We start from the raw sequence: 12,824 nt of genomic DNA, 5'->3' as shown, positions 1-12,824 counted from the left end.
AGCTCCCTAAGAGAAGGGACCATTTTCACTTTTGCCTTTGTATCCCCCTGCATCTAGCACAGTCTCTGAAACATAGTAGCCATTTAATAAATGCCTGTTGATGAATGGACGAATGGATGGGTGGATGGGTGGGTGGACAGATAGATAGACAGACAGATGGAATGATGGATAAATGCATGGACTGGTGTAAGATCATCCTCTGTAGGCTCACTGAAAGTAATTTCATTGGTAGATGGAAGAGAAGGAATAATAGGCACTTCATTTTTATTCCCACTTAATTTTGATCTCCTTACTCAGGTCTCTGTACTCTGCAGACTTTTTAATTCAGTGCAGTTAGAATATTATGAATATTTACTGTGGTAACATCTATTAAAATCTTTATTCTTCAACCACAACAAAACAATCCAAACTGAGTGCCTTGAAAGTATAATGGTCAAGCTTGGTCCCAAAAAAGAGATATAAGAGGAATGCCCCCTAAGCTTCTTTGCGAAAGTGGGGGACTGTGGGTGTGGCACACTGCATTTTATGTCACTTTTTCAATATGTTGCTTAGTTATATTAAATTGTTTTGTGTTGTTCTCTGAGAAAGGGAAAGGATAGAGACACTGTTGAAGGTAGTTGATGGAAAATTAAAGGTAGTGATTAAATGTTGTTTTTCTGATAGATTAGGTACACAATACATAGTAGTAAATTACCATAATAATCTCAGGTTTAATAAACCCAAAGATCCAAGCTTTTAGGGCAAGAACTCACTATGACAAAAATTGCTGAGAAACCTGGAAAATAGTTGGAAGAAACTAGACATAGACCAACATCTCACACCAGAGACCAAGATAAAGTCAAAATGGCCACATGATTTGAATTTAAAGGGTGACATCACAAGGAAATTAGGGGATGATGGAAAATTTTACCTGATAGATCTATGGATAAAGGAAGAATTTAAGACCAAACCAGGGAGAGAGGGGGTCATGAGAAGTATAATGAATAATTTTGATTACATAAAATTAATTTTTTGTACAAACAAAACTAATACAGCCAACATCAGAAGAAAAGCTGGAAACTGGGGTGGGGGTAGGGAGTAATTTACTGCAAGTTTCTCTGATAAAGGCCTCTTTTCTCAAATATATAGGGAACTGAGACAAATTTGTAAAAATAAGAGCCATTCTCCTATTGATAAATGGTCAAAAGATATGAACAAGTAGTTTTCAGAAGAAGAAACAAAGCTATCTATAGTCATTTTTTTAAATGCTCTAAATCAGAGCAAATTAGAGAAATGCAAGTTAAAACAACCCACCTCACACCTATCGGATTGGCTAACATGACAAAAAAAAAGGAAATGACATATGCTGGAAGGAATGTGGGAAAATAGGTACACTAATGCACTGTTGGTGGAGTTGTGAACTGGTCCAACCATTCTGCAGAACAATTTATGCCCAAAGGGCTATAAAACTATGCATAGTCTTTAACCCACTACTAGATTTGGATCCCAAGGAGAATAAAGGAAAAAGAAAAGGACCTGTATGTATAAAAATATTTGTAGCAGCTCTTTTTGTGGTAGAAAAGAGTTGGAAAATGAGGGGATGCCCATCCATTGGGGAATGGCTGAACAAGCTGTGGTATATGAATGTAATGGAATACTATTGTGGCAATAAGAAATGATGAGCAGGCAGATTTCAGAAAAACCTGGAAAGACTTGTATGAACTGATGCAAATTGAAATGAGCAGAACCAGGAGAACACTGTACACAGTAACAACAATGTTGTAGGAATAATCAACTGTGAAAGACTCAGCTACTCCGATCAAGACTGTGACCCAAGACAATTCCAAAGAACTTGTGATGGAAAATGTCATCCTCCTCCAGAGGGAGAACTGATGAATTGAGAGCAAATGGAAGGATAATTTTTTCACTTTCTTTATTTTTCCTCCTTCTTTTCAGCAACATGACTAATATAGAAATGTGTTTTGTATGATTTCACACATTTAATTGATATATTGTTTACTTTCTCAATAGGAAGAGAAGGAGATGGAGGAAAAGAGAGAATTTGGACCTCAATTTAAAAAAAATGTTAAAAATAAATAACAATTTTTTAATTTAATTGCTTTTTCCTAAAGGACATTTTTAAGTTTTTATGAATTAATGTTATGTCTGGATGATCGTGGGCAACAGTTAGACCTGTGATAATGATCTGGTCAGTTCCATAGAATTTATTGGTTGAATTCTCCAGGGTATTTTGAGTCAAGAAGAGCTGAGAATCCCCTCCTCCAATGAACTTCAGTTGCTCATTCTTATCTCTAGGACCAATTGCCATTTTCCATGCACTATGTGATCCAATTGTATTTGCCTACTTAATCTTCACACACAGTGCTCTACATCCCTTCTCTATGCCAGGCTACCCGCTGACCCACATACCTAGAAAGCACACCCTCATCACCTCCACCTCTCTGAATCCCTAGCTTCCTTCAAGACTCAAGTATCATCTTCTACATGAAGTCATTCCTCACCCACTCCCCCACCCCTCAGCTGCTAGTACTCTTTCCCAAAACAACTTTATATTCACTTTTTAATATATTCTGCATGTACTTACATAGGGTGAGCCAAAAATCTTATTATTTATGGCTTAAAACTGCCCTGAGATTTTCGGAACATCCTTTATATGTGCATGTTTTCTCCCCATTAGAATGTAAACTCCTTGAGGTCAGGAACTGCTTCACTTTCATCTTTGTATCTCTAGTACTTAGCGTAGCATCTGTCACACAGTAGGTACTCAATAAATGTTGATTGATTGATTGATTGATTGATTGAAAGGAAGTTTCCCCCCTTGACCGTAAAATCCAACTTAAATTGTAAAACTATAAAACTAAGGAAGGACCCAGATAAACATACATCTTGTTACCTCTCAGGAAGGGAGAGGCCCTAGGACAGAATACTGTATACCTTGTCAGATGCAATTACTATTGCAATTACTGATGCAGTTTCTTTGCTGAATATTCTTACTTAATTGTTTTTCTTTATAACAAGGGAAGAGTCTGTCTGGAGGGAAAATGGTTGAAATGATTAATATAAAGACCAAATAAATCAAGATAACATATTTAAATAGTAAAAACAAAAGAAAACAAAAACCTAACATTTGGATTGAGGATGGGATTTGTTCACAAAGGCTAACTTCAAATATAAAAGTTTCTGGATACAAAAGTGTTTGCAACTCAATTATTCAGTGACCAGGATATTTATGGAAAAAGAGGGGGCAGGGAAACCAAGTTATTCTGGGCACCAAACCATGTTTAAATCTTCTTGGTTTATGCTTTAGAACTGTTTTTTCTATAACTACTGACCTTTTCACTGTGACCAACTCTTGGCATTTCCTAATGTCAAGAATTTCCATGAGACCCCTATGTTTTTCTGCTTAAAAAGACAAAGTGATATTATGTCTATTGGGTGTTGTCAAGCCTACAAATGATTAAAATGCAGGCAGTTACCCTGAAATGGAGTTAAAGTTTAAAGGAAATATTTTATAAAGTTAGTTATCAATTAAGCATCACTGCCAGTTTCATAAACCAGTGACTATCTCTCTGTTACAGAAATTTTAAATGAATAATGATATTCAAATGAGTGGCCCAGAATAAGTCACTTACCCTCTCTTCACCCTTGTTTCTTCATCTGGAAAATTGGGGCAATAATAACGTCTAGCTTCTAAGGTTTATTGTAAGGATGAGATCATGAATTTCAAGTCAAGCCAACAAGCATTTATTAAGCACCTTCTGTGTGCTCGATACTGTGCTATGCACTAGGGATACAAAGAAACTCCCCCCCAAAAAAACTGTCTCTACTCTCAAGAAGCTCACCGTTTAATGGGGAAGACAACACATAAACAACTGTGTACAAACAAGATCTATACAAGATAAAGTAGAGATAACATCAGAGGGGAAGGCACTAACATTAAAAAGGATTATGAAAGACTTCTTGGAGAAGGTAGGATTTTAACTGGGACTTGAAGGAAGCTTGGAGAGGGGGCAGAGATTAAGAAGGAGAGCATTCCAGACATGGGGGACAGCCACCAAAATACCCTGAGTTGGGAAATCAAGCATTTCATATTGGGAACTGCAAGGAGGCCAATGTTAATGAATCAAAGAGTATGTGGAGGTGAGTGGGAGGTGGTCATAAGGTGTAAGAAGAAACATGAAAGCCTTTTGCAAACCCCAAAGCAAGCCATTATATAATTGTCATCTATTATTATGATGATGATGATTCAATGACAGCATTTTGTTTCAACGTAGGAATGGGACCATCATGCATATCAGAAAAATAAAGTACATTTAATAAATAATAATTTAATTTAATAAATAAAGCACATTTAACAGGATAGCAAGATCTTAGAAAAAAAGTAGCTAATGTCATGATTCTTTAATTCTGAAACTATTTTAATTAGTTGAGGTTAAAATTATCGTCTTGAAGAGGTCCAAGAATATTTCTTAGCAATAATCACCATCATTCAATGATGGCAAACAATATTCTGAGGTCTAAGTGACCTCCAAATGGCAACTATATTTTCCTTACCTGTAGTAAATCCAGGAAGATGGAGGATTTACATTGGCTTATAGCCATTTCTAGGACAGTTTAAGGCAAGTGCAGGAAACATGGATTGTTACCTACGTAACTAGTTAAAGGTAAAATGAGGCAACAAGAGTTACCAGCACTGGTGATGGTGAGACCAACATCATTCCAGTGCTGTTTAGGAACCGTACTTAGAACCCGGTCTGGGATAGAGCTCTTGCAGTCTTGTTTAACATTTTGTGTGTTATCCTATTCAGGCTCTCAGTCCAAGGAATTGAAGTCAAAAGATTGAGTTTCTTCTATGTGTACTCTGAAAATCTTGTCTGTTGGTTATAGGAGATTGGGAGATGGGGGGGGGGGAGAGACTGATTCTTGAAAGAGAACTGCTCTATCAGAAGTCAACGATGACATCCTTATAGACAAATCCCAAAGACTTTTCTTTGGTTTCCATTTGATTTCCCCATCTCTCCTCTGGTCTCATCCCTTATTTGGCTTCAGACATGATGCTCTTCCAGTTCTCCTACCTCTCCAACTTTTCCTTCTCTGTATATTGTGAGGAGTGTGACTACATTCCTTTCTTATCTTAAATTTATTATTTTTTTTAAATTTTAAAACATTCTTTTTTTTAAAAAATTAAGTCCAAAATTCTTCCTTCCCTAATGCTCCTCCTCCACCCACTGAGGCAAACAGTATATCAATTATACATGTGAAATCATGTAAAACATCTCTGTATTAGCCATATCACAAAAAAGCAAGAAAAACAAAGTGAGGAAATTATACTTCAATTTTCATTCAGAATTCGTCAGTTCTGTCTCTGGAGGTGGATATCATTTTTTCATCATGGGTCCTTAGGAATTATTGTGTTGATCAGAGCAACCACATCTTTCACAGTTGATCTTCATTACAGTGTTGCTACAATGATCTCTTGGTTCTGCTCACTTCACTCTGCATCGATTCATATAGGTCTTCTCATGTGTTTTTTAAACCATCCCCCTCATCATTTCTTATAGCACAATATTACTCCATCACAATCGTATGCCACAACTTGTTCAGCCATCCCCCAATGGATGGGCATCCCCTTGATTTCCAATTCTTTGCCACCACAAAAAGAGTTGCTATAAATATTTTGTACATGTGGTCCTTTTCCTTTTTCTTTGATCTCTTTGCAGTACAGATCAGGTAGTGGTGGATCAAAGGGTATGCACAGTTTTGCAGCCCTTTGGGCATACATAGCTCCAAATTGTTCTCCAGACTAATTCACAACTCCACCAACAGTTCATTAGTGTACCCATTTTCCCTCATCCCTTATAGCATTTGTCATTTCTCATAGATATGAGGTAGTACCTTAGAGTTGTTTTAATTTGCATTTCTCCAATCATTACTGATTTAGAGTATTTTGTCATGTGATTATAGATAGCCTTGATCTCTTCTTTTAAAAACTTCCTGTTGATTTCCTTTGACCACATCAGCTGGGGAATGGTTCTTACTTTTATAAATTTGTCTTAATTCCTGATATATTTGAGAAATGAAACCTTTATCAGAGAAACTTACTATAAAAAATTTTATATTACTTAATTATCTATGGTGTCTTTTAGAAAAATATAGTTTCTGATTATCTATATTATTATATTATATTATGTATATTAGATCTATTTTTCCTTTTGGTTTGTCTGAGATTATAATTGTTACCCTTGCCTTTTTTACCTCAGCTAAATTATAAAAGAATCTGCTCCAGCCCTTTATTTTAACTTTGTGTCTTTGTTTCAAGTGTGTCTCTTGTAAACAACATATTGTTTGATTCTGGTTTCTAATCCATTCTACTATCCACTTCTATTTTATGGGTGAGTTCATCCTATTCATATTCACAGTTAGGATTGCTAACTGTATTTCCCTCCATCTCATTTTCTTCTCTATATTCTTCTCTCTCTTTTTATCCTGACCCCCTTAAAAATCTGTTTTGCATCTGACCATTGCCTCCCTTCCATTTTATCATTCTCCCCTGCCCCCTTTCTCTTATACTCACCTTATCTTTTTTCCCCTTGGGTAAGTTACATTTCTACACATAACTGAGTGTTGTTCTTCCCTTTTTGAACCAATTCTGATGAGAGTGAGGTTCAAGCATTGCCCACCTCTGCCAACCTTAATTTTCCCCTCCAGTGTGAAAGCTCTTCCTTGCACATGTCTTTTATGAGATAATTTTCCCCATTCTACCTCTCCCTTCCCCCTTTTCCCAGTGCATCCCTCTTTCTCATCTCTTTACTTTTTTTAAATCATCCCAACATAGTCAACTAATATACACACCCTCTGTCTGTGTAAACTCCTCTTAGCTGCCCTAATAATGATAAAATTCTTAGGAATTGTATGTATCATCTTGCCAAAGAGGAATGTAAACAGTTTAACTTTATTGAGTCTCTTACAATTTCTCTTTCATGTTTATCTTTTTATGCTTCTCTTGAGTCTTATGTTTAAATGTCAAATTTTCTATTCTACTCTGGTCTTTTAATCAAAAATGCTTGGCAGTCCTCCATTTCATTAAATATCATTTTTCTGCTGGAAGTTTACACTCAGTTTCCCTAGGTAGGTTATGCTTGGTTGTAATCTGAGCTCCTTTGACTTTTGGAATACCATATTCCTACCCCTCCACTCCTTTAATGTGCAAACTGCTAAATCTTGTGTGATTCTAACTGTGGTTCCACAATATTCAAATTGCTTCTTTCTGGGTACTTAAAGTATTTTCTCTTTGATCTGGCAGCTCTGGAATTTGAGTTTTCATTTGGAGTTTTCACCTCTTTCAGGAGGTGATAGGTGGATTCTTTCAATTTCTATTTTACTCTGAATCTAAGATAACAGAGCAGTTTTCCTTTGTAATTTCTTGAAATACAACATCTATGCTGTTTTTTGGATCATGGCTCTCAGTAATACAATAATTCTTAAATTATCTCTCCTTGATCTATTTTTCAGGTCAGTTGTTTTTCCAATGAGATATTTCACATTTTCTTCTATTTTTTTTCATTCTTTTGAATTTGTTTTATTCTTTCTTGATGTCTCATGAAGTCATTAGTTTCCACTTGCCCAAATCTAATTTGTAAGGAATTATTTTCTTCAGTCAGATTTTGTACATCTTTTTCCATTGGCCAATTCTGTTTTTTAAGGTGTTATTTTCTTCAGTATTTTTTTATGCCTCTATTACCAAGTTGTTAATTCTCTTCTCATAATTTTTTATATCACTCTCATTTCTTTTCCCAATTTTTCCTCTACCTTGTTTATCTCTTTTTTTAAACTTTCTAGGAATTCTCATTGGGCTTGGTTCCTATTAGCATTTTTTCTTTGAGACTTTGTTTCTGGCTTTTTTCACATTATTATCTTCTGAGTTTCTGTCTTGGTCTTCCCTACCACCATAGCAGCTTTTTGTGGTCAAGTTATTTTTGTTGTTGTTTGTTCATTTTTCTAGCCTATTTGTTGACTTTGTAATTTATGTTAAAGCTGGGCTCTGTTCGTTTTGGAGTAGGGCAGTACTGCCCCAAGCTTTAGGCTTTTTCATGCTGCTGTTTTCAGAGCTAGTTCTGGGGGTCTGAAAGTTTTTGGTGCTTCCAAGGTGGTATATCCTAGGAGAAATATGGTCACTTCTCTCCTGCACTCTGGTCTTTGCCTAGGAAAGGCTCCTGCTTCTCTGCAGCTACAAGTGTTAGCACTCCTCTCAGCCCTTTTGCTGTGACCAGTTCCCTGCTCACATGCAGCCACAAGTGCTATGCTCTTCTCTACCTTGAAGCTGTGATTAGGGACCCTGCTCTCTTGTGATCACCACTGCTTCTCTCTGCCCTGGAATTACAACCCAGAACTTCATATGGACAATAGAGCTAGCAATCAGCACCAGCTGCATCCAATGACAGAAAAAGGTCTCCTTCAATGTCTTTCTACCCAGTAGTCTGATCTCCTTACGCTTTCTGGGCTGGGAGCTCCCAGAAGCTGTTGCTGCTGCTTCCATTCTTCTTCTTCTTCTTCTTCTTCTTCTTCTTCTTCTTCTTCTCTTCTTCTTCTTCTTCTTCTGCTGCTGCTGCTGCTGCTGCTGCTGCTGCTGCTGCTGCTGCCACTGTAAAGGATACCTCTAAGGCCCATGGATGGTGCTACTGCCATGCTCTCTGAGCTGGCTCCTATCCTTGTGTCACAGACATCTCCTGCTGATCTCTTAAGTTGTCTTAGCCTGGGAAATTGTCTTTCCCTGACATTTTGTTAGCTTTGCCACTCCAAAAATTGATTTGTGGCATTATTTTAAAGTTGTTTTAAGGGGAATGTTGGGAAAGCTCAACTGAGTTGCTGCCTCTCCTCTGCCATCTTGGCTCCACTCCCCTTCTCTGTGTCTTTTGCTTATTTCTCTACTTTCTGGCCCCTTAATGTGGATTTTGTCTTTTCCTTGTCTTCACAATTGTATTCCTGGAGCTTTCTCTTCTATCTTGCACTGACTTATTTTGTGAGAATTATGATCCTTGAGATACTATCCTTTGGCTTAGCCCTTTAAAATTGACTTGGAAAAAATCTAGATTGTCAGTCTTGGCCTAATTTTCCTTTCTTCTATCACAAATTATGAAATGGTAGACTCACTTCTTCTCATGGTTCCCATCATCACTATATAAGAAACCAAGCCCAGAAAGCAATGGAGATATGGATTTGGGAGTCAACTATCTGAGCTAATAATTAAAGCCATTAGAGACAATAAAGTTCTTAAGTAAGAGAATAGAAAAAGGAGAGAGAAGGGAAGAAATTCAACAACTTTGTTAATGACCTTGGAAGAAATAGGCTTCCCCAGAATCTTAAGGATGGAGGCCAAATTGTGAGGTTGAGCAATCAGTGAGTGATAAAGAAGTAGAGATGGCAAATAGAGGTGACTGTTTCCAAATTAAGTGGTAAACTCAATGAAAGAGATAAGAGGCTGGGGGGGGTGATAAAGGGGAGGGCAGATTAAGGGAGGCAGTAGTTAGGAGCAAAATAGGCTTTTGAGGAGGGATGAGAGAGAGAGAGAGAGAGAGAGAGAGAGAGAGAGAGAGAGAGAGAGAGAAGACGGGATGGAGGGAAAAACACAATTAGTAATCATAACTATGAATGAGTGGGGCAGCTAGGTGGCTCAGTGGATAGAGTACTGGTCTTGAATCAGGAAGGCCTGAGTTCAAATCCAGCCTCAGATCAGACACTTACCACTTACTAACTGTGTGACCCTAGGCAAGTCACTTAACTCCAATTGCCAAACACACACACACACACACACACACACACACACACACACACACAAATATAATTATAAATGTGAACAGGATGAACTCACCCATAAAATATATAGTAGAATTAATTAGAAACCAGAATCAAACAATATGTTGTTTACAAGAGACACACTTAAATAGAAATACACACAGAGTTAAAATAAAAGCCTAAAGCAGAATCTAATATGCTTCAGCTGAACTTAAAGGCAGGGATAGCAATCATGATCTCAGACAAAGCAAACAATAGACCTAATTAAAAGGGAAATCAGGGAAATTACATTTTGCTAAAAGGTACCATACATAATGAAATAATATTTTTTAAATTGTTAAATTTCTCTGTTAAAGGTTTTATTTCTCAAATATATACTGAATATACATCTGGGGCAAACTTATAGAAAAAAGGGCAATTCCCCAATTGATGAGTGGTCAAAGGATATAAACAGACATTTTCAGAAGAAGAAATCAAAGCTATCTACAATCATATAAAAATGCTCTAAAAGACTATTGATTAGAAAAAGTCAAACTAAAACAACTCTGAGGTACCACTTCACACCTACCAAAAATGACAAATTCAGTAAGGGATGAGGGAAAATAGGTACACTAATGAACTGTTAGTAGAGTAGTGAACTGGTCCAACCATTCTGGAGAACAATTTGGAAGTAAGCCCAAAGGACTATTATAAAATTGTGCATACCTTTTGACCCAGCAATACTACTAGTATGTCTGTATCTGAAAGAGATTTTTTAAAAAAAAAAAAAGGTGAAAGGACCTATATGCTTATCAGCTGGGGAATGGCTAAACAAGCTGCAGCATATGATTGTGATGGAGTACTTTTGCATTGTGGGAATTGACTTGTGCTGTGGAGTGGTTTCAGAAAAACATGGCAATATCAATATGAACTGATGCAAAGTGAAGTGAGGAGGACCAGGAGATCATTGTGCATAGTAACAGCAATGTTATGATAATCACCTGTGAAAGATTTGGCTACTCTGACCAATACAATGATCCAAGGCAGTTCCAAAGGACTCATGATAAAAAATTGCTATCCATGTCCAGAGAGACATCTGATGAGTTCTGAGTGCAAATTGCAGTACACTTTTCTCACTTTCTGTATTTTTCTTGCTTTTTTTGGAATATGGCTAGTATGATTTCATATGTATAATTGCCTTCTCAGTGGTTGGGGGAGAGTGTGGGAGGGAAGGCTAGAATTTGGAACTTAAAATTTAAAAAGAAAAAAATTTTAAAAATTTAAAAAATATATATCAAAAAGGAGCTGAATTTGAAAAAAAAATTGTTCACATACAGATGGAGATTACATCCATGGAAGCTGATGAGATCACCAAATGAAGTAGTTTTGGATATGAGTAGTTTAAGACACCTAAGGGTGGACAACATAAGTCCAAGTCTCCATATTTTTCTAAGTCCACCAACTCATCATTTCCTACACCACAGCAATATCCCAATGTTATAATGTCTAGTTATTTTAAATAGTATAAAACAATATTGATTAATATGGCTGACATATAGTGCCGTTTCCCTGTTTTTCTCTTTTGATTTAATCTATTTTAGCTTTAACTTTGTCTGAGATCATGATTACAACCCCTGCTTTTTTCCTAATAAATTCTACTCCTGATCTTTATTTTATATTTGTGTGTAACTCTTATTTCCTATTCCTCCTGACTCCCTCACTTTACTTCTATCCGCTACCTTGCCCTCCTATTATTTAACCTACCACCCCCTAAAGATCTCTCCCTTGTTCTTCCATTACCATTAATTGAAACACTTTTCTATACTCCCCCTTATCCTATTCCCTCACCCTCTTATTTCTTTAAGACTTTTATTCCCTTCTAAATGTATATATTGTTGTCTCTTTAACCTACAGCTGATGCGGGTAGGGTTCCCTCTAAAAATCCCCCCCCTCGTCCTTTCACCTTTCCCTATCTGCTTAGCCTTTTATTTCCTTCTTAATTTAGAAGACTTTTATATTCTTCTAAATATATATGTATTGTTCCCTCTTTAACCCAGTCCCGATGAGAGTAGAGTTTCAGAACTACCAGCCCAGGGGCAGCTAGGTGGTGCAGTGGACAGAGGACTAGCCCTGGACTCAGGAGGACCTGAGTTCAAATCCGGCCTTAGACACATAACACTTTCGAGCTGTGTGACCCTGGGCGAGTCACTTAGTCCCTTTGCCCAGCCAAAAAAAAAAAACTACCAGCCCTTCTCCCCCATCTAGTTCCTCTGTGTCAATTCTTCCTCTCACACCACATTTGTACACAGCAAGTACTCTTTTTACCTTTTCCTAAACAGTTACTTTTTAGCATCACATCATCCTCACATCTACCCAAATCTTTCTTTTGAACTACCCAATTACTAATAACAGTCTTAGACATATGTTTCATATTTCTTCAATATAAAAGGTAAACAGTCTGACATTATTGAATCCCTTGTAATTAGTCTTTGATGTGTACCTTATATTTCTCTTGGATCTTGTATGTCAAATTTTCTATTGAGTTCAGGGGTTTTTTTGCAACAAAATCCTGAAAGTCTAGCAATTCATTGAATATCTATTTTTTTTCCCATTCAGGATTATGCTTAACTTTGCTGAATATGATATTTTCGGCAGCAACCTCAGTTCTTTTGCTCCTCAATATATAGTGTTCCAAGACCTGGGGTCTTTTAGTGTTGCCACTGCTAGGTCTTGTGTGATTCTAATTGTGGTTCCACCATATTTGAATTGTTTTTTTCTTGTTGCTCATAATATTTTCTCCTTGAGCTGGGGGGGGGGGTTAAGAATCTGACTATGATATTCCTATAGGTTTTCCTTGTAGGATCTCTTTCAGGTGGTGAGCAGCAGATTTTTTTCTATATCTACTTTCCCCTCATGTTCTAATGCTTCAGGAAAATTTTCTTTCATTATTTCTTGTATTATTATATCAAGATTCTTTTTCTGATTGTAGCTTTCAGGTAGTCTGATTATTCTTATGTTTTCTCTTCTTGATCTGTTCTCCAGATCAGTTGTTT

This window comes from Phascolarctos cinereus, unplaced genomic scaffold (genome assembly GCF_003287225.1).
Source record: "Phascolarctos cinereus isolate Bilbo 61053 unplaced genomic scaffold, phaCin_HiC Scaffold_1;HRSCAF=81, whole genome shotgun sequence".
Classification (NCBI taxonomy): Eukaryota; Metazoa; Chordata; class Mammalia; order Diprotodontia; family Phascolarctidae; genus Phascolarctos; species Phascolarctos cinereus.
This window is presented reverse-complemented; position numbering follows the sequence as displayed.